At 46.3% G+C, this 23,411-nt stretch overlaps 1 long non-coding RNA gene across 1 annotated transcript in view; it reads right to left on the reverse strand.

The window, feature by feature from the left end:
• The window catches only part of LOC138249968 (uncharacterized), a 507,332-nt gene extending 484,303 nt beyond the window's left edge, over positions 1–23,029 (reverse strand). Inside the window, exon 1 of the long non-coding RNA XR_011194872.1 lies at positions 22,764–23,029. This is a non-coding gene — a long non-coding RNA (uncharacterized lncRNA). The remainder of the gene's footprint in view (positions 1–22,763) is intronic.
• Positions 23,030–23,411: the final 382 nt, after the last annotated feature.

Here is a 23,411-nt window from a genome sequence, read left to right on the forward strand (position 1 = left end):
CTCCCCATATGTAAAAAATAAAAACAAATGTATACCTGGTGTCTAGTGGCTTCTGCCCATCCTGGGGGCAGATGGGCCTAATTAAAATAGGCCTACCTGCCCCCAGGGGAGGCAAAGAAGGCCTAATAAGAAATTGCCAACTGGGGAGCGACCCTTGCCTAAGGGGTCGCTCACATTATAACAATAAACAACAAAAAAATCCCTGTTAATTAGTGGGCATTCCTGCAGCCCGATCGCATAGCAATCGGGCTGCAGGACTGCTCAGAGCGACATGAAAAGGAAAGGAAAGGCCTTTTATTTCCTTTTCATGGATCCCTGACCTCCCCTGCCCCCGTACTAAGGAGAAACTAATCTTTTTCTCTGCGGTTGCGCTGGAAGTCATGCTTCCAGCACAATGTGAGGCAACCTCTGATGATGTCATCAGACGTCACTGGGGGCTGGGGGCTGGGGGGAAGGGAAGTGATCCCCTTCTATCCCTGCCCTGGAGGTGAGGGAAGAACCACGGGGAGAGCTAGCACTCCCCCCATGCTCCAGTGTCAGGACGTAATGGTTACATACTTGGCACAGGAGCACTGTGCCACGGGACGTAACCATTATGTCCCCGGCACAGACCCGGTATAAGGAAAACCAGATGCATTTTTCAAAAAACAGATTTATTTAAAAAGCATTCACAGACATGCTGGCCTGCTGGCCCCAGCAGGCCCCCATCCCTGTGAGTGTGGCCATTCCCAATGGGGTCACAAGTTGTGATCTACCTAATGAATATTGATGATGTAGGTCATTTGGGAATTGCAGCGTACTTAACACTGTTGTACACTTTGCTTTGCGACTCGAAATTTGCAATTCACAAATGGATCGCAAATTGCGAGTCGTAAACCAAAAGGTGGTACATCTGGCCCTTGGTCCCTTGTCCTGAAGTATAAAAAAAAAATTACAAAACGGGGTAGGGAATCCCTGCCAGTGGGGACCCCTCCCCCAGGGCCCAAATGAAAAAGAAAATTGTGTTTTTTGCCATGAACCTGCGGGATCGGGGAAAGAAAATATGACAGCAGCCATTATCTTTATAAAATAAATGGGGAGCAGTGTGTGAGTAGTGCTCACCTCCCTGAGCCATGTTGGACCCCAGGGACCTGATCCCCTGGGCCGGGTATATTAAGAGGAGGGGCACGCGTAGCCCCCCTCCCCATGTCTTTATAGGACCTGGGATCCCCATCCCAAGGAGCCAGGTCAGTGACTGTGACCGGGGAGACCACAGTCTGAACATAATATTAATTTGTCATTTCTCTTACAAATAATCATGTCTCTTCGCATAAAGAAACATTTGTGTGGCATCTTAAATGATTCTTCCCTCATGAAAAAAAGAATGAAACGCATGTCAGTTATAAATGTGTGACCACCAATTGCTAAAAAATGTTTGTTAAATGATCCGAACCACACCTTACATTTTAATTACATTGCCTGCATGATGTTTGAAGAAAAAGTGGAAAAGCATAAAAACCAAAAACTGAAAAGTATACACTTACGTCCAAATAGCAGAAAGTTAATCACTTACTTGGTGGAACACTGAAACAAAATCATAAATTATACCTAAGAGCTGCTCTAACCACTCTGAATGAATCATGTTTTACAGTGACACTGTCCATTATATCAACAGTGCCCACTGCTGGCAGCATTATAGCAAGCAGGTTTGAGAGCAATCGACCAGGTTACTAAAACCATAACTTGCATTTGCTCAAATACTTGCTAGGGAGTTCCTGTGTGCATGGATATGCAACATCTTGTGTTTCTGAATTTGTGTTTCATTGGTGTTGTTTCCACTCACCAAATTTAGGAAAAACAGGCTCCCAGTCTGAGGGCACCAATCAGTTAGCTTTGAGAGCGCACAAGGACTGATGTGGTCTCTAACTCTTCCTCACCAGTAAATAAATTGCAAGCACAAGGTGAGAGGAAGGAAAACATGCCAATGAAATTCATGTTCCCTGTCAGAACAAAAGAAGAAGGCCAGAACCTGGAATGTGGAGGCAGGTTTGTAAAATTTTGGGTAAGAATTCCCAAAGTGGCCACCAAAACTGAGCATTCTGTCCACAAGCCTTCGAGTAGTGGAAGTCTTGCAATGCCATCCCTGGAATCGAGAACAATCTGAGTGCATGCACAAGTGACTTCAACTGACCCATCAGTCAGAGCAGCGTCTCTTGAGTGCCTCTGTGGGTCGATTTTCACAGAGGTGGAGAACGTTGGTTACTCCTCCTTTATTCTGAGGCAGTCCAAAACTGGAAGTCTTTCTGTGGTGTAAAGCATTGAGTCCTCACGTTACATAGGGAATAGCTTTTGTTCAAAAGTGAGAGATGACAAACTAATCGAGCGAGGCTGAGTGCTGATACCATACTCATTAGGTGAGAGCACATACACAAAAAAACAACTGACCAAAAACGTAAGAAAATGAGGCAATTCAGAACCAAAAACAGAGGAAGATGTAAAAGAACATGCAGACTTGGTTTGGTCACAAGGGGCGGGGTGGGGCGGGTGCGGCTCAGGGTTGGGAGGGGGTAAAATTTAATTAAAGGTATTTTTTTTTAAATGTATCTGATCACCGCCGCGCCGCTCCTCTTTCTCCTGTCGCTGCAGGCACAGGCTCCCAGCCTGCCCTGTGGCCAATCCTGATGCTGCTCTAAGCAGTGTCAGGATTGGTTGGGAGCACCCATCCAGGGCACTCTCAGGCAGACTGGGAGCCTGTGCCTGCTTTCTCCAACACGGCAACACTTTGCTGAGACGGCCGTCAAACCCACATGCACACTGAGGGGAGGGCACAGTGCACTCCCCTCATCCTCGTCATCCCCAATGCCACATCCCTTTAACATACGCAACAATAATAAACATAATTTGTTAAAGGATTTGCAGTGGCTGCTGCGGGGGGGACTTTCCTCCGCCCTAACGAAGGAGTGGCCACTGAGAACATATCATGTTTGATGAGCCATCATTAAAGCATTTGGAAAAAGGGTCTGGTCCTGTCGTGAAAGAAACCTGGCAAAAGAAGTATGACAAAAGTTCAACCTGCTCTATAGGGACTTCATCACGACCCTCACACCCGACTTCTCTTCATAACCAAAACCTGGCTCAAATCCACGTGTGCCCAGACACTGCCACAGCAATTCAGATGGATATAAAATCACTCATGAAGACTGCACCAGCAAGCCAGGAGAAGGAACAGCCAAGGTCCACAAAGAAACAATACAGTTCACCACCTCCACCAACAACACTACCACCTCCATGGGGGATCTCAACTTCAAGCTCCACATGGACAACAAGACTACCATCAGCGTACCCTACCATATAACCCCAGGCTTGCGCACCAGCTTCTGCAACACCAGTGCAGACTTTATTGTGCATCAAAACTAAGAATGCAAGGACTACATTTCACTTGGTGACCTGAATTTCACATTCATGACTCAAACGGTAACAACACTGCACACCTCCTCGACAGTATGAGCTGCTCTGGATTAACCCAGATCATCCATGACCCTAAGAACACCGCAGGACACACACTTGACCCCATCTTCAACACTAGCAGCTGTGTCACATACAGCCACATCACTGAACTTAAATGGACTGACCACTCCGTCCTCCACTTCAACACGTCCAGCACCCACACTAACATCCTCGAACAAGGAGTAAAGAACTTCAACACCTGCACCACGAACTGTGCTGACAGCATTGTTCCCGTCAAAACCAGCATCAAGGGAAAACCCTCTTGAAGGGCCAGCTGGTACACTCTGAACTCAGAACAGCTAAAAGAGACAGCAAACAGCTTGAGAGGAAGTGGCGTACCAACAAAAACTCCAACAGGACACCATTCAAGACCCCCCTGAACCTCCATCACCACCTGCTAAGAGGAACAAAGAAGGCATCGCTAGTCACGCATATTGAAACCTGCAGCAACAACACCAAGGAACTCTTTAACATTGCTAAGGAATTCTCCAGCCCGGTGGCTAGTGAAAACAACATCATACACTCACATGAGCTGTGCAACAACCTTGCCGATTTCTTTCACAAGATTGCAACCAGATATGGGAACTTTGAACCCCAATCTATATCTACGAACATCATGGGCAGAATCGCCACCACCAAAACCAACACCAGCTAAGGTCCTCGAAAAAACAATCAACAAGCAACTCATGACCTACTTGGAGCTGAACCAGCTACTCACTGCCTCCCAATCTGGCTTCCATAGTAATCACAGTACCAAGATTGCCCTGATCGCAGCCATGGACGACATCCGTACCCTCCTTGATTAAGGAGAAACAGCGGCACTGATTCTCCTTCCCCTCTCAGCAGCCTTTGATACCATATCTCACCACACAATAATCAAAAGAGTCCACCACATCGGCATCCAAGGGGATGCATTCAAATGGATCACCTCCTTCCTCTCCAGAAGAACCCAGAGGATTCACCTACCTCCTTTCACCTCTGAATCAAAGGACATCACCTGTGGGGTCCCTCAAGGACAATCCCTCAGCCCCATGCTTTTTAACCGATATATGACCCTGCTAGTCAACATCATCAGATCCCACGGGCTCTACATAAACTCCTACACAGAAGACACCCAACACATCCTCTTACTCACCAACAACGCCACCACCATCCAAAACCATCTTCCACAGATGCATGGCAAATGTCGCCAACTGGATGAAAAAAACTGCCTGTAGCTGCACACAGAAAAAACTGAAGTTTTGATCTTTGGCAACAGCAGCAACACATGGAACAAGTCCTTGGTGGCCTTCAGAACAAGAACCCACACCCACTCCATCTGAACATGCCAGAAACCTCAGAATTATCATTGACAACAGGCTCACAATGGAATCAACGATTAACACCATCTCCTTCACCTGCTTCTTCACTCTGCAATGCTATGTAAGATCTTCAAGTGGCTACCCCCGCATACAAGACAAACCGTGACACAGGCCATCATCAAAAGTTGACTAGACTATGGCAATGCCCTCTACATAGGAATCACCTCACAAGTCCTACAAAGACCTCAGACCATACAGTATGCTGCAGCCCGTCTCATCCTCGACCTTCCTCGATGATCCCACATCACATCACACCTCACGCAACTCCACTTCCTCCCTGCGCAGAAGAGGTGTGTATTCAAGCTGCTGACACTACACAACCAAGGATCCACCTACATTAACCACCACCTGAATTTCCACTAACCATCAAGAAAACTATACTCCACCTTCCTATCGCTTGCCCACACCCCACATACCCACCAAAACCCAAGTGGAGGACGTACCTTCTCCCATTTAGCAGCAAAAACCTGGATCAGCCTCCCCACACATCTCCGGACCATCACCGCTAATGTGGAAATCCTTAGAGCCCTCAAGACCTGGCTATTCTAATGAGCCACTAATACCTGCTAGAGTCTGGATACCCTCGAGGGTGACTCATCGTGCTTTACAAATCCTGTTTGGTTCATTGGTAGTTTTTAGAACAGTAATGCTGGAACATAACTGTTATTGACGTGGAGCATAACTGTTACTAAAGTAATTATCAGTGATTTATGTTCTTCTGCTGGCACACTACATCAGTGATTTATCGGTGCTTCGAATAAGCACAATCAGCCACTGTATTATGTGAAATGGATGGTTGAGTTCAGCCATCTGCCTAATACTGAGTTGGCCATTTATTCTTTGCACTATTATGAATATAAATTCTGCAGAGTAGACAATGAAGCTCCATTTTATCTGGTCAAGGGAGTTGATGATAACTTTTATCGCCAATTGAAACAAAGACAATGTTGATAATGGCATTTGTTGCCTGCTTTATGTATACTCTACCATCCTTACAATCAATTGTATTTCACGTTTTAATGACAATCCAATTAAATAATGACCTTCAAAACATACGTATTTTCTCATTGCCCACTGCGTTTTCAGAAGGTCATTTGCCTGAAATGAAAGGTTTCAGCACTTGAAAGGGGTACACTGTGCTCCTATCAGGCAGTAAATGTCTGCTCACAGATATAGTTGGCTGGTAATAAAGGTTACAGAAAGGTCACCAGCAGAAAATTAATCCATCTTTTTTGTGATGATAAGACCAAGAAGGAAGCAGTAAAGTATGAGGTGAGAATCACAGAAGACCACAATGAGACAACCACACAAGAGCTACCCAGAGGCAAACAACTGCACAATTTGGAGCATTTAGCAGTTATGTTTTTTCACTCATACAGCTCAGATGTGCAGAAATGAGTAGTCACCACAAAAAAACCACTTCCTTCTTCAAATAATTGTGAGTCTCAATTAGCAACTTGCAAACCTTTATGTGTGTAATCTGACCCTTTCTGGTATTTTAGTTTCACACAAAACAAATCAGTGGACTAAAATTGTGAGACACCGAATTGCACCTGCAAAAACTGATGATGTCACAGATGACACAACACTTTTACCTCAATGGGAGATTAGAAGCGGCTAAGCATTGTGGGTGAGTAGTGTAACAGCCACAAAGAACAGTTCACTATGGCAAGTCAGGATAAGCCTGATAGTGAAGACTGCCAGAGAAAGAGGAAGAAGATAAGAAATTAGTTTGAAATCAGAGGTTGAAGTCAGGACCGGCGTTAGGCATGGGCGGAGTGGGCAGTGCCCACAGGCATAATTCTCAGATGTAGCTCTGACTATACTGCTTGCTCTACTTGTGCACCCTCCTGCATCCCTTCGCTTTATAGAAGCAAGATGTGTGTCGTCCTGGCACATACTTTGAAAGGCGTGGCAGCTTTTCAGGAGAGGAGGTGGTCAACATCTAATTCAGCAGTTTGGGCAGGGCAGTGATTGTGTGAGAAAACGATATGAAACCCTTGTGCATCTTTTTAGGGGGGGTTTCCAGGCAACAGGAGCAATCACTTTCCTGGCTCCTTGGGGAGAGAGAGGGGGGGCTCATGTTGTTTTAGCTATGTCTTCCTCCATCAAGTTCACAGCACTGCTTTTGTCTTTGCCACTGTGGCAGCAAGGCCCACTCCTCAGCATTCTCCATGCTGTGAGGCCCAGGGTAGGGGCCCCCTCTTTTAAGACTATTAACACTACATCATGGCTGAGAGGCCCAGAGAAGAGGGCCTCTCTTCTCGGCCTCAAGGCACTACACTATGTTTGTGAGAAGGGACAGCAAACCGGTGTTACGCCATGGCGGTGAGACCCTGTAGTCATGGTGTAGTGCTGCAAGGTCTAGAAGAGAGGTGTCCATGTCCTAGACCTCTCAGAACTGGACCGTGGTTATAAGTCCAGGGAGGATGGGGCCCTTTACATGGGTGCAGCTACAATTGGTGCATTTTACCACCTCAACAACAAAGGGCACCATTTTCCTTGCTTGCACCAGGGCACGCTGCATCCTGGCAATGCTACTCGTCCTCTCCCCTAGGCCTTGCACCACTCAACCATGGCTGTGAGACCCAGATGAAGGGAACCTCTCTTCCTGGGCCTCCCAGTGCTATATCATGGATGCAAGGCCAAGCAGCGTTCATAGTGAGGCAGCTTCCCACTTCAGATGGCAGCACTAATGCCTAGCCAACAAATTAAAGTGGAAAGACAGGCTAAGGGTCTGGCTTGACTCTAAGAGCATATTCATAAGCCAAGTCATGAACATTTTGGCATGTAATTTGTGCAACAAAAATGTGACACATTCTCTTCAGAATTCAAAAAAGTGTATTTGTTTAACATGCAGAAGAAAGCCAACACCGACAAAGGGATTGGGGTATCAGAACTTAATTTGACCCAAGACTCTTCCTCTGATAGCAAGTGTGGTGCAGGAAGCTATTACTGCAATGTTCACTTGTACAGAACAAAGGCTGTTGAGAAGGTGGGTCATTATGGTCAGGGAGGGTACAGGGAGGTTGAGTCATACCCAGACTCGCTGATTGCACATGCTGGTCACAGTAGAGACAGCAAACAGTCATGCCCAGACTCGCTGATTGCACATGCTGGTCACAGCAGAGACAGCAGACACAGCAGACACATCAGCCCATGATGCTGCAAACTGTACCATCTAATAGTCACCACAAAAGCACAAAAAGTCACCCAGTATTTACAACCTTTACAAACACCCACTTGGTACTAATTTCTTTGGACTTCTGCAGGTTGAAAGGCCAAGTCAGACAAACTACAATTTCAGCATGCAAAGTACGTGTCACATGCAAGCATCTGCAGCTGAAGCACTGGTGCTACGAGCCACTTCACAAGTGGGATAAAGCAAGCTTACACACTCTATCAGGCAATGCATACATGCAGTCAATCACAGATGGCTCACAGGCTTAGGTTGCCACCTCCTCTATTCTGGCAGGGCATCACATGTTCAGTGCTTGGCTCTTAATTGTCAACCTAGTGTGTTCTGAGAATTGTAGTCGTGCTTAGCATCCATGCAGTCAACTGACAGCAATGTGCTTTAAGAGAGCAGGCCTGGACATAGTGACTGGACATGGAGCCAACCCTCTTCAGCAGCCACACATGGATAATGCAAGGGGTGCTAAGGGCCAAACTTCCCTTCCTATGGTAAAGACCAAAATAAGGTATTCAACACACCAGGACACAGATCCCATCGAAACTTACTGGGCACATACAGAAAGAGAAACTATGGGCCTAAAAAATTCAATGTTAGAGTGCAGGCTGTGTAAAATGCGCCTGTTTGATACTGTGAGCAGGGACTAATACATAAGCAACTAGAGAACACAATAAAGAAACTATTTCTAATAACCTAGCTATCCAACTAAAATATGTATTTAATTGAAGATGAAACTGTACAAAGACAAAAGACCATAATACTTGGAAGGATCCAAATGGGAAAGCAAGACACAGAATTGAGGAAGGAGGTAGCAACAACGATGGAGGAAGTAACAAGGAAAAAAAAGTTCCTTAATCTGAAGCTGAAAAGCGAAAGTACTCGAATAGAAAAATTACTTAGTACATGTTCCATGATCCAGAGAAAGGGCAAGTACACTGGGAGAAAGTGAAACGAGCAGGCGGTGATGTGAAACCACCAAGCACTGACCAATGAGAAGCATGGAAATGAGAGTGATGATGGTGCCAATCAGTGGTAAGTAACAGGTGGGCTCTAAGCCTCCTTTAAGCTAATGAAATATTGTGCAAGCTGTCTCAGGCAAAAACGAAAAAAGTAGAGAGACTGCAATAAAATATTTGCATAGGGTCACACACTTTGATCAAGCTGGGAAACAGGGACTGATACTAGGCTTTCTGATTTTAGATCAAATTGCTGTTCAGCCACAAGATAACTCTTTCTGTCTCCTGCTTTACATCAAAGGTTGTTTTTTGTTTTATTTTACATTTTTGGAGCATTAGGTTAGTCTGTGAGGTTAGGTACAACGAATACATGAAATATCTCCCTTTTTTGGGCTCAAGGGTCTCAGAGACCTTCGGGATGTGTCAGAGGTTAGGATATGGCTCAAGCCCTTAGTGGCTCGCCCATCTCTGCTAGAGCCCTGTGCATAATGTCAAAGCAGCTCACAATGATGCAGCTTCGTACTTCAGATATAAGCACTACTGTCCTTTACATAAGGTCATATAAATTGATAATTCTGCATCTTCCTACTACAGGTGGCAGCACTACTGTCTTGTGTATAAATCCTAAGGAGTTCATAGTACTGCAGCTTGCCTGCTTTGGATTTCAGCACCACTGCTTTGAACATAGTACCCTATAATTTTACTGCCCTACAGCATTACTTCCTTTTCAGGCTTTATGTTCATAGTGCTGCAGTACTGCAATCTTGCAATCCTATAGGTACTGCCTTACAACTTCACTAAGCTGCTGTTTCATAGCCTGGAGTGCAGCTATATTGCTCTATGCAGATGAACATAAACTTTCACAACTCTATAACATCCCAACAAGGTTGACACAGTTTCACTACTCTGCAGCTCTAGTATTCATTTTATACTAGAACTTATGTCACAAGGTTGACTTTCAGGCAGTCCTATATATTCAACCTACAACACCAAGGCCCATATTTATACTTTTCTAGCGCCACATTTGTGTAATTTTTTATGCAAAAACTGTGAAAACTTACAGAATATAATTGAATTTTGTACGTTTGCGCTTCTTTTGCGTCAAAAAATTACGCAAATGCGGCGCTAGAAAAGTATAAATATGGGCCCAAGAGTACTGGAAAAAAAGTGATCATCGGTGCTGTTAGCTTAAAGCCACCCTCATAATGTTGTAAGTTAATAGCTGTATTGCTCTTTGCAGAGATCACAATCAACTTCTTGGTAGCATTGTGCAACTAGTCAGCGCACAGTAACAGAGAGTTGAACCCTGACCCATATTTATCGCCTGCAGCAATATCATTCACGGAAAGGTCACCCCATAAAGAAGAGAAGATTAAGCAGGATTGATTTTATGCAGGAAGGGTCTCCTTCCTGCACAACAACATTTCTGATGCTTTGTCCTCTTTCTAAGTGTGCTGCAACCATCTCAGTGTAATAAGGCTTAAACACCATATTGTGAATATGTTCAGGTAACACTGCTACGAGGTGATGGCTTATGGAAACGTGGATAGCATCTCCAAGAGGTATGTGAGACGGGGGAAGAGAAGTGAATCTTTCTCATCACATATAAAGTATCGTGTTGAGAGCAACCTTACACTAGATACAGTACCTAAAATGGTGGACTATCCCGTACTGGACACATACACAGGTAACTCCTTTGCCATCCACCTGGCCAAATAAACCTCTTCATAACACATGACCACGTCAAGCAATGGCAACTGCCTGTAGTGCACAAGGTATGGTAGCTGAGATAGCGTGGACAGCATGATGGCAACTAGGTAATCAGGGAAATCCTGTAGCCATCCATGTGCCTTTTGGCATTACAGTTGCAGGAGTGAGAATTGTACATACAAGATTATTATTGCAGTACATATGCCTTGATTTTCACAGCATGAGAAGTGACATAAGTATTACTTGTCAGTTTGCAATACGATGCCAGCAAGTCTTGCCACCATTATTTCAATTTGGTATCACTACTATTTGATGTGATTTGAGTTTAGGTGTATTTGCATGAGATATAGTGTGGCAAATGGGGTCAGAAACATTTTTTAATTTTTGCATTATTGTGTCCTGAGGAGAAGCCTTTGTAAAATGCAGATATTCACAATGTTATGTGGTAGAATGATGTTACAAGATGGCAGCTGCTCTCGAGCTGTGTTTGTAACTCTACTATTCACAAGTCTGTTTTCTGTGTTGGTTTTAATCATATGTAAAGGGCACTGTCAATTACACTCTCTAACCAATCTTAATCTGTTTAGTTGCCCTGGATGTTGTTTTAGCCTTGACTGTAAATTAGAGTTTCTAAATTAGATTACGGCTCCTGATATAATACGAGACTCAAGGGATCTCACCTTCCCCGAATAAACAAGCACACTGATAAATCTATATCCTGCCTATTACTGAACACTAGGTCCCTAGGTAAACATAATTATGAATTTGCTCAACTCATGGACAACCATGTCCGCGACGTAGCTTTTCTTACGGAAACATGGTTGGAAGAGGCATCGGAGCCAGACTTAAAAGTAGCCATACCAGATAGGCTAGCGACTTTCACACTGAGCTAAATGCTTTTTTTCTCAGCCCTTTATGGGATATATGGGAGGGCTCCCACGTGGTCCCTGCATAATTATTTATTTATTGATTTATTTTTATAAAAAATATATTTAATAAAAATGCCCTTACGGGCTACTTGACACTGCGGGGGAAGCCTTATGGCTTCCGTAGCAGTGCCATTGCTTCAGCAAGCAAGGAGCTGCTTTGACAGCAGCTCCCTTCTTGCTGAAGCATTTCATCTCTGTCCCCTGCATGCATGAAGGGGACAGAGATGAAAGGTTTGGTTTTTACAGTTCCCGCTGTCAAAACCCACAGTGATTGCTGTGGCCTGGCTCAGCTGCAGCAAACAGCTAAGTCCCAGGGGTGGATACCCCAGGACATAGCAGGAGCTGACCCAGGGGGCTGGCAGTCCCCAGGGCCATCAGAAGCTCCTCTAGGGGGGCGGACGGGGGAGGTCCCTGATTCTTTTTTTAAATATTTGCCTGTGGAGGTGGCGGTCCCCAGGGCAGCAGGAGTCCAGGAACCAACCGCCTACCCCCCATTTTTTCCTGAAAAGCCCCCTGGACTTGGCCCACCCGGGAGAAAAACAAACCTGGACTTGGCCCACCCAGAGGAAAAACAAATAGAAAGCACGGGGGACCACAGGTTTTAAATCAAAAATCTTGGAAAAAGCAGTAGATCTAACCGCAGATTTTTTATTTTTTATTTTTTTTAAATGCTTTGTAAGTGACTCCATCCTGGCCTCTTTTCTTTGTTTTTGGCTTTTTTGGGGGGGACTCAGCTGAAGCTGAGTCCCAAGATGGCTACCAACGCTTCCTTTTTGAAGTGCTGCCAGCCAATCTAAATATCAGCACGGGGACAGTTGGATCCACGGAGGATCTGTGTCTCTATACATCTATATATTTTGGCCTTAAAGTTCTCTGAAACTACTGAATTGATTCTCACCAATCCACAAAAAGCATGATCTGTGGAACAGAATCTAGCTTCGATCCAAATTTGGTATAATTCCGTTCAGTGGTTCGGGCTGTAGGTGTGTCTACCCTCCACGCCCTCAACCCACGCCCTCAACCCAGGGCGCTCCAAAACCTGCTTCCTAGCTCACCCCAAACGCACCCATGGACCCTTCGCCTGCAACTCCTGCAAACGCATCTTCCACCACGCAACTACCACGACCACAAGCCCACGCGCCATCAACCACCTCAAGTGCATCCTGATCAACGCCCGTTCCGTCCACAAGCACGCCGTTGAACTTTGGGACCTCCTGGACTCCACAGCCCCGGACGTCGCCTTCATCACGGAGACATGGATGAACGCCTCCTCTGCTCCAGACATCGCTACCGCCATCCCCGAAGGCTACAAGATCTCCAGGAAAGACCGCACCAACCAAGTAGGAGGACGTGTCGCCATCATCTTCAAAGACTCCATCAGCGTCACCACCTCCACCGAAGACCCCCCCTCGCCGCTGAACACCTGCATTTTCAGATTCGCACCGACCCAAGGACCACCCTCAGAGGATCCCTCGTCTACCGTCCTCCCGGACCTCGCGCCTCTTTCAGCGACGCCATCGCCGACTTCATCTCCCCGCACGCCCTCGCCTCACCGGACTACATCCTCCTAGGCGACCTCAACTTCCATCTGGAACAAAACAACGACCCCAACACCACCACCCTGCTCGACAACCTCGCCAACCTCGGCCTCAAACAACTGGTGAACACCGCCACCCACATCGCCGGACACACGCTCGACCCTATCTTCTCCGCCAGCAAACACGTCTTCTTCAGCCACACCTCTGCCCTACACTGGACCGACCACAGCTGCGTCCACTTCACATTCCGACGCGAGACCTCCCACCTCCGCACTCAACCCATCCCTCATCGACAGTGGAACAAGATCCCTGAAGAGCAACTCTTCTCCGCTCTCGCCGCCAACCAACCCACCCTCACCACCGACCCCAACGACGCAGCTCTCAACCTCACAAACTGGATCTCCAACTGCGCTGACAACCTTGCTCCCCTCAAACGCACGCATCGACAGACCAACACCAAAAAACCTCTCTGGTTCTCTGACACCCTCAAAGAATCAAAGAAAACTTGTCGTGCCCTTGAGAAGGCCTGGCGCAAGGACCACACCGCTGACAACATGACCGCCCTCAAGAACGCTACACGCGAACACCACCACCTGATCCGCACTGCCAAAAGGAACTTTTTCACCGACAGACTAGACAAAAACAGCCACAACAGCAGAGAACTCTTCAGCATCGTCAAAGAGTTCTCCAACCCCAGCGCCAGCGCCAACGCCGTCACGCCCTCACAGGATTTGTGCGAATCCCTCGCCACTTTCTTCCATCGCAAGATCAGCGACCTCCACGACAGCTTCGGACAACAGACCCAACCATACACCACTGAACCCGCTTCCCCGGACATCACCCTCAACAACTGGACCCACATCAACACGGAAGAAACCAAATCCATCATGAACTCTATCCACTCCGGCGCCCCTTCGGACCCCTGCCCGCACTTCATCTTTAACAAAGCCGACGACATCATCGCCCCGCACCTCCAGACCGTCATCAACTCTTCTTTTTCTTCTGCTACCTTCCCCGAATGCTGGAAGCACGCTGAAGTCAACGCCCTACTAAAGAAACCTACGGCTGACCCAAGCGACCTGAAAAACTTCCGCCCCATCTCTCTTCTACCTTTCCCAGCCAAGGTAATAGAAAAGACCGTCAACAAACAGCTGACCACCTTCCTGGAAGACAACAACCTGCTCGACCCCTCTCAAACCGGATTCCGAACCAACCACAGCACGGAAACCACCCTCATCTCAGTCACAGACGACATCAGAACCCTGATGGACAACGGTGAAACAGTCGCCCTCATTCTCCTCGACCTCTCGGCTGCCTTTGACACCGTCTGTCACCGCACCCTAATCACCCGCCTACGCTCCACCGGGATCCAAGGCCAGGCCCTGGACTGGATCGCCTCCTTCCTCGCTAACCGCTCCCAAAGAGTTTACCTCCCTCCGTTTCGCTCAGAACCCACCAAGATCATCTGCGGCGTACCTCAAGGCTCATCGCTCAGCCCGACACTCTTCAATGTCTACATGAGCCTCCTCGCCGACATCGTACGCAAGCACAACATCATCATCACCTCCTACGCCGACGACACCCAACTTGTACTCTCCCTCACCAAGGACCCCGCCAGCGCCAAGACCAACCTACAAGAGGGTATGAAGGACATCGCAGATTGGATGAGGCTCAGCCGCCTAAAGCTGAACTCCGAAAAAACGGAAGTCCTCATCCTCGGCAACACCCCGTCTGCCTGGGACGACTCCTGGTGGCCCACGGCCCTCGGCACCGCACCGACCCCCGCAGACCACGCCCGCAACCTCGGCTTCATCTTGGACCCTCTTCTCACCATGACCAAGCAAGTCAACGCCGTGTCCTCCGCCTGCTTCCTCACTCTCCGCATGCTCCGCAAGATCTTCCGCTGGATCCCCGCCGACACCAGAAAAACCGTGACCCACGCCCTTGTCACGAGTCGCCTGGACTACGGCAACACCCTCTACGCCGGGACCACCGCCAAACTCCAAAACCGCCTGCAACGCATCCAAAACGCCTCGGCCCGCCTCATCCTCGACGTACCCCGCAACAGCCACATCTCCGCACACCTGAGACACCTGCATTGGCTCCCAGTCAGCAAAAGGATCACCTTCCGTCTTCTCACCCACGCACACAAAGCCCTCCACAACAAGGGACCGGAATACCTCAACAGACGCCTCAGCTTCTACGTCCCCACCCGCCCCCTCCGCTCCGCTGGCCTCGCACTTGCTGCCGTCCCTCGCACCCGCCGCTCCACGGCGGGTGGGAGATCCTTCTCCTTCCTGGCGGCCAAGACCTGGAACTCCCTCCCCACCAGCCTCAGGACCACCCAGGACCACTCCGCTTTCCGGAGACTCCTAAAGACTTGGCTGTTCGAGCAGCGATAACCCCCCCTTTCCCCCCTAGCGCCTTGAGACCCGCACGGGTGAGTAGCGCGCTTTATAAATGTTAATGATTTGATTTGATTTGATTTGTCTAAAAGTCCTATGGAAAAATAAATGGGAAAACACGTTTTGGGAAACCCCCCCCCCCACACAATTTGTCTTGGCCCCTTCTTGACGGATCATCCTGAAACTTTCAAGACAAATGCTGAACTTAGGAAAGTATAGGTTTTTAAAATGTCTTGAAGATTCATCAAACGGCGCCAAAGTAATAGGCAAAACTAAAAACACTTTCCTATGGAAACTAGGTCCTAACTATAACTGCCACTAGGTAATATATACATATATATATATATATATATATATATATATATATATATATATATATCTCTGTATATATTTATATATGTATAGATATATATTTTCCCACCACTGGATATATATGTTTAGGATCAGGTTTCCAATAGGAAAAGCATTTTTTTATTTGAGAATAGCTTTGGCACCGTTTAATGGTTTTTCACTAAATTTTCTCAAAAAAACTTCATCCACCTCAGCTCCTTTCTGGAAAGTTTCAGGGAGATATTTTAAGAAGGGGCCAAGAAAAACAAGAGGGTCCCAAAACATGGTTTCCCCACTCGTTTTTCAAAAGGAACATTACACACAGCTACAGCCAAAATGGTTGACGGAATTACACCTAATTGGCAGAAAGCAAGGTCTTGGTGCAGAAAAGGTTTAGTGTAATTCCATTCAGTAATTTTAGAGAAATTAAGGTTAAGACATATATGATGCTGAGGAGGATCCGAGGAGTTGACAGATCTAGAACTAAGAGCCATATGAACAAAGATTTGATGTCAGCTATTTTAGGACTCGGGGACTCAGCGCCTGTCCTGAAAAAAAAAGTTTAGAAATCATATAAAGGGGCAGGGATGGGATACCCTGCTCAACTTAGGCTTGGTGGGAAATCCTGTAATTTTACCACAAAATCATGGAGGATCTGTGATATGTTCTAAAACGTTTAAAAAAAAAAAAAAACAATAACAGAGTGAGCTAGCGTCAGGGGAGCAGCGGATAATATTTTGAATGGAGAGGATGCGTGCGGACCCCTCTGGCCAATTAGTTTATGAAGGGGAGTGGAGTGTGACCCCCACCCAAAACCATTTATAGGTTCCAGGGAAATGGTCACCCAGGACAAAGCATACTATTTGGGGAGATATGAGTGTGTGGTCCCCTTCCCCAAGCCATGTTATTTTCAGCAGCACATGTCTTGCCCTGTTCTGCTGCTTTGTCCCATTCACACGGCTTCACCCATTAGTATTGTGGCAGTGCCCTATAGCCCTGCAGATGCGGCCTGCTTAAGTGTGGTTCAGTTTGGGAGTGGCCTGCGGTCTGGAGCTTGTGGCTTGTGACTGACGGTGCCTATCATTCTATCATCTTCAATCATGGACCTGCAGGTTTAAGGCCAAAGAAGGTCAAAAGGCCAAAAGAAGACAGAGATAAGCTAGTCACAGAAATCAAGCAATTGAGAAACATTTGGAAGTTTCTCTCTGAATCTTGAAAAGGGTCTCAGCTCGTTAAAATTTCTAAATAAAGTGCTCATGCCCCCCCTGAACTAACATGCACCATAAATAGGGGGTGAGAGATGGTGCTGTCTGTAGGAATCAAACTAGGATCAAATTTGAAGAAAATCTTCCCCCAATTCGCACAGCTAACCAAACTCTGCCCACAACCTTGTGCAGCACGCTTATGCCCCCCTAAGTAGTAGGGGGTAAGGCAGTGCTGGCTGCTGGAATCTAATTGAAATAACACCAAAAGATCACTGGAAGCTCTTGCCATCTCCTACGTCAGTACTCACAGCAAGCAAGTTGAGTAGCTTTGCTAGCTTTTTTGTGTATGTCCTAGTGAGATCTCAGTGTGGCTAGTTGGAGACTGCATGTTGAGAGGGCTTAGGCTACAGGCCCCTAGACAGTGCACAGTTGGCTTGCATTAGGTCAGTGCAGCTTGCTCCTTTAGGTGTGATTGTAACCAATGTGGATGCTGTTCTACCCTATCCTTGGCTTTGCCAATGAGAACTTGCCAGATCAATAGATCAACCTCTGTGACATTGCTGTGTATAACTCAACTTAGGGGTGTGCTTTTAATTTCAAATTGTAATCTTGGACTCTGGCTTTAACACAAAGTTAGTTAGGAAGTCCCGTAGGAAGGATATGTCCACCTCTACTGATGATCTGGTGAGCGACATCTTGATAGCAGAGCCTTCTTCTGTTTCTCCATCTGCCTCCATACCTCTCTTGATCCCTCCTCCACCCAAGAGGTCCAAGGTCACGGATTATCTAAAATTAGATAATCCAAGTACTAATATTGGCACTGCAATCCCCTCTCATTGAACTTCATGACTTCCAGCCGGAAACCAACTAGAGGTGCCCAGGGCATGTACATCAAATGCTACTAGTGGGCCTGCAGCTATGGTTGTGCCACCCACATGAGTAGCCCTGTAAACATGTCTCAGACATGCCACTGCAGTGTCTGTGTGTGCAGTTGTAAACTGCCAATTCGACTTTGCAAGTGTACCCACTTGCCAGGCTTAAACCTTTCCTTTTCTTACTTGTAAGACACCCCTAAGGTAGAGCCCTAGGTAGCCCCATGGGCAGGGTGCGGTTTATGTTTAAAGTAGGACATCTACTAATGTGCTTTATATCTCCTAACAGTGAAATACTGCTAAATTCGGTTTTCACTGTTGCCAGGCCTATCCCTCTCATAGGTTAACATGGGGGCTCCCGTTAAACATGATAAAAGCGTAGATTCCCTTTGGGAGCGGATAGACATGTGGAGTTTGGAGTCTCTGAGCTCACAATTTAGAAATACATCTTTTAGTAAAGTTGATTTTGAGATTGTGTGTCTATAAATGCAACTTTTAGAAAGTGAGTATTTTCTTGCTTAAACTATTCTGTGACTCTGTCTGTTTGTGGATTCCCTGTCTGGGTCGGTTTGACAGTTGGGCTGTTTGCACCTCTCGCTAGACAGTGACACAAAAGGAGCTGGGGTGTAGCCTGCATATCCGGATGAGCCATCTGTGCTAGGAGGTGGGGGGTACAGTGTTCACTCACACCTGAAAGGGCTGTTCCTGCCCTCACACAATGCAGTCTCCAACCCCCTGGTGTGTCTCTGGGGCCTGGCCTAGGCAAGGCAGGATTTCACAAACAAGAGAGACTTTTCTTTGAAGTAAGTCTACTTCAAAGGGCAAAATGGGTATAAGAAGGGCACCCAAAATCACAGACTTTAGATCACTTCTGGAAATCAAGAGGAACCTCTGCCTGGAGAAGAGCTGAAGAGCTGTGGAAGAAGAGCTGCCCTGCCTATGACTGTGCCCTGCCTGTGACTGTGCTTTGTTGCTGCTTCTGCCTAGTGAAAGGGGATAAAGACAGGACTTTGTTGGGCATTCCTGCTTGTGAAGAAATCTTCAAGGGCTTGTCCTGAGCTTGCACCCTGTTGTCAAAGTCTTGTGCCATCAAAGACTTCCCCTGCCAGCACCTAGACTCTCTGCTGAGACTCCTGCCCTGCCAAGTGGTGACCTATCCGGTTCCTGGGGCCTTGACAGGTGAAGCTGGTGAACCAAGCCTGAAACTCCATGCACAGACCACTGTGCAGGGAAATTTCTGATCCAACCTCCGAGAGCGGCTGAAGAAACAACGCGCCGCCGCCTCCGAGGCCCAAAATCGATGCAGCGCTTACAGCGCAGCTGGGAGATCCATGCACGTGGCTGGAGAAAAGACGCACTGCATCGCTGACAAAGGCTGATATCCTCGCAACACACGCAGCGTGGTTTTGCTATCACCGTGCAGCAGGATTTTTAACGCAAACCTTGCTGGGCGTGGAAAATGAACGCAACGACTGCCCGGACCCAAGTGCTGCCCGGATCGACGCATCGCTCCCGTGCAGGGAGGAAGAACAACACACGCCAGTCCAACTGGAGAAGGAGAACCGATGCACGAGTTCACTTGCAGGTGAGAAATTGACGCACCGCTTACCTCTTTCAACGCACTCTCGCCTGTTCATGTTATTTTAACACGACCCAGGTACTTTTCAATGCTAACATTGTTTTATCTGTTTACCAAAGGATTTAAGACTCTTTTTTGCTTTTTAATTAATAACTTGACTTGTGTATGGTGGATTTTTGTCATTTTGGTCTTGTTTTGTTTTGATAAATATTTTCTATTCTTCTAAACCTGTGTTGTGTCATTTTGTAGTGTTTTCATTAAGTTACTGTGTGTGTTGGTACAAATTCTTTAAACCTGAAGTTAAGCCTGCCTGCTCGTGCCAAGCTACCAAGGGGGTGAGCGGGCGTTAGTTGAGGGTGATTATCTTTTACCCTGACTAGAGTGAGGGTCCTTGATTGGACAGGGGGTAACCTGACTGACAACCCAAAAGACCCCATTTCTAACAACAAGGAATTTTTTTTGTTCCCCTTTATTTTTTTCTGCTGGGGACACAGAACTGTTGGCCTTTTCTGCCCCCTTGCGGGCAGAGCAGCCTATTTTTTTAGGGCCATCTGCCCCCAAGAGGGGACCAGTGGAAACTTGAAAATGCTTGGTGGCGGGGTGTTTGTCAACTGGCGAAGTATTTGTATTTGTGATTATAACAGTTTATTTCTCATTTTTGTTGTAGTTCAAAGCTTCTGCTTCCTTTGCTGTGGATCCTTGAGGTTTTGGCAGTAGTTGACCTGTGGTTTGTATAGTTGCATGTTTTAGGTAAGTAAAAGCAGTTTACTCCAAAGGAGTTTTGTTGACATGCATGAATGAGATGTTTGTAGGTGGAGTACTAAATGCAGGATTGTGTGTGAAATTGTCCTTACATTTGTGCACAATGATATTTGTGTTGTCTTATGTCTAATTTGATTTTCTTTTTTCTTTTAGTGGGATACCATTGGTGATTGCTATGTCTGTGCAGAGTACTTGCTGGTGAGGTCTAGCTTTTTCAGGCAAGTGACTGGTATAGTTTTTGAGCACATAAATCTTTTGATAAAGCCACATTTTGTTTATTACTTATTTTAGACAGCGCTGGTTGTTGTTGGTGCTTTTCTCAAGTTACACTTCATAGAAAGGATCTTGGCTAGCCGCAGAGTGACCGCTCAGCAGGTTGTTGGCATGCTTTTTAAATCGTCTTCTGACCATCATTATGAGTCTGACTCCGCAATTCAGGCAGAGGAGGAAGTGAGAGATTCTGGCAGTGAGTTTTCTGTCTTGAGGACTCTTCTGATGAGGAAGCCACTTTCAGTGGCAATGAAGGGCCTGTTTTAGAGGAGGACATTGATGTGCCAATAGTGCAGCAGTCTGGGGTTGAAGGGTTTCCCATTGGAAAACCTGACATGTTGATTGCCCATACACTCTAGTGCTGTCAGACTACAAACAAGTTGTGGGTACCTCACATCCTGACACTAGGTGTGAGACTGTCACCCACACCATCTACTCTGCCTCATTGTGTTATTTTTTTAGGTTGAAAGTCCATTGGAGGTTGAGATGAGCCAGATGTTTTTGTTCAGCTTATTTAAAGTACCATCAGATTACTGACCTGAATGTTTCCCAAACTGTTTGCCATGGGATTTAAAAAATGTTTAGAAGCAATCAAAATGTTGCTGTTGCTTTCTCTCCAAGAAAGATTGGGCAGTTTTGAGTAGGAGTGATGGCCTTGACACTGTGCTGAAGGGCATTAATTTACTATTGAACAAAGACTTAATGTGACACTTGAATGTAGCATATCAGGAGGCAGTCACAAAAATACCACAGTGAATAAATATTGCTATCTAAAAACAAGAGTAAATAAATGCACTGATAACCTAATGGGGTATGGCCTCTCTTGGGTGTGTCTATAAAACGGACGTTTGTTCTTGAATTTTTGTCCTGAATTTTGACCCTTCGTCCTGAATTTATGTCCTGAATTTTTAACCCTTTGTCCTGAATGTTTTACAGTCCTGTCCAGAAATGTACTCCATGCCAGGTGGTCACCCTACTTTTGGGCTGTAGCATGAATTGTAGGAGTCCCCTAGATCATCAAAGAACTAGAGATCAGGTGCAAAAGCCACTCTTTATCACTGCTGCTTCCCCATCACCTAACCTGCACAAACCGTGAAGGAGAAGCCCCCTGCTGCACCCAGAAGCCATCGCTGATAGCAACAGTCTCAGCTCCTGCTGACTGCAGAAATCCATGTATAAGAGTGTGATAAGTGAGGGACGTAGGAGTAGGCAACTGATTACAAAACATAAAATATTTCTTGTCCTGCATCTGCGCCCTACTTCCTATCAAATTGCAGAAAGTGCAAGCAGTGTTAGAGGCAATCTCGTCACTGCTAAGAAATCGTTAAAGGGTTGCATGACGCAACTTTGTTTTGCTGCCACTCCATCCTAGCGCGCCCTACCTCAGCTGACATCAACAGTAACATACTTATACAATCACTCCCGACATCATTTAATCGAGTTATTCACCTAAAGTGCTGCCTTGCCTGCAGTATCTCTCTGGAAAAGAAGCTGCATTCGGGGACGCATAAGGCAAAAATGGCCAATACATCATATGCGAAAGGGTTCCTAGTATCAAGGAACACAAGCGAGGCGCCGTCACCTTTTTGTGAGCTCTTGTTATCAGAAGTCATGAGGAAAGAAAAATATTTACAGTATAGTCATGAACAGTAAAATATTCACATAACTGAAAAAAGTTTGCTAACAGAGAAGGGTCCTCTACCCAATAAATGGTAATCAAACGTGGGAGTGCGGGAAAGACAAGTTAATAGCACAATAAAAGTGTTACATTTCAAAACTTCGCTTTAAATATTACACAGATAAGCTTCGAGGACAGTGATACTTGGTTGCTAAAATCTACATAAAACAAGGTTTACGATCATAAAGAATGGTATTAATAGGGGTAGTATATGTAGCAATAATATACAATAAGATGAACTGTATAGATTTAGTTACCAAACTCTTGTTGCCCACAACAAAAATCATATAAGGGATGAAAAACGTAAGCACTGCAAACATCTTACAATACTAGAGAATGCACACCCATTAAGCCCCAGTGCAAGGATTTATATTCCTCGGCAACTGATCAGATACTGCTCCTGCAACAACCTATATAATTACATATATATACTCTGCAGCGAAAAAAAACACGCAAGGAGCAGAGGGTAAGCAAATATGCACGACTTACTGCCCGCAGCATCAGGACCAGTGATGGGGACTTCTCCTGAACAGCCTCTCCCTGTGTATCGCTGCTCTTATCCACCCCAGTTATTGCTGTCTTTAATGAAGGTGAGAGTCTTTAGGAAGCCTCTGCTTCAGAACAGCTTGTAGCCGGGGTGGGAAGGCAGCGGAGTACGCTGCACAACAGTTCGCACTACCGTTCGTGAACGCACACAGCACAATTAGGAGGGCTTCCGAAGACACAGGATGCAGAAGATTGAGCTTCTCACCAGCACCTCACAGAAGGGGCGGGGCAACGGGCGTGCGTGAGGGCGGTTTAGAGCGACACGCACAGCCAATGTCTGGAAGGGCAGATTGAACAGAGATGATTTGCAAATTTCTGCAGCGGGTTCCTGTAGTTTGTTAGTCGGTGTAGCGGTCCATGGCAAGCGGACAATTTAAGCACATGCCCCAAGGGAAACGCACGCCTTCTTTGTTTGTGAGGAAGGGCCCACTGTTTTCCAGAATGCGCTGTTGCTTTTATTAAATGATGTCAAAAAAAAATACTATGATTGTTAAGAGTTTCTCAGTCGGCAACTCTCACATTTTCCTGTTAAGGTTACATTTGTGACATGTGGGAGATTATGAAATAAAAATCGTGAGAATGTATTCTCCC

The sequence above is a fragment of the Pleurodeles waltl genome, chromosome 8, assembly GCF_031143425.1.
Source record: "Pleurodeles waltl isolate 20211129_DDA chromosome 8, aPleWal1.hap1.20221129, whole genome shotgun sequence".
NCBI classification, from domain to species: Eukaryota; Metazoa; Chordata; class Amphibia; order Caudata; family Salamandridae; genus Pleurodeles; species Pleurodeles waltl.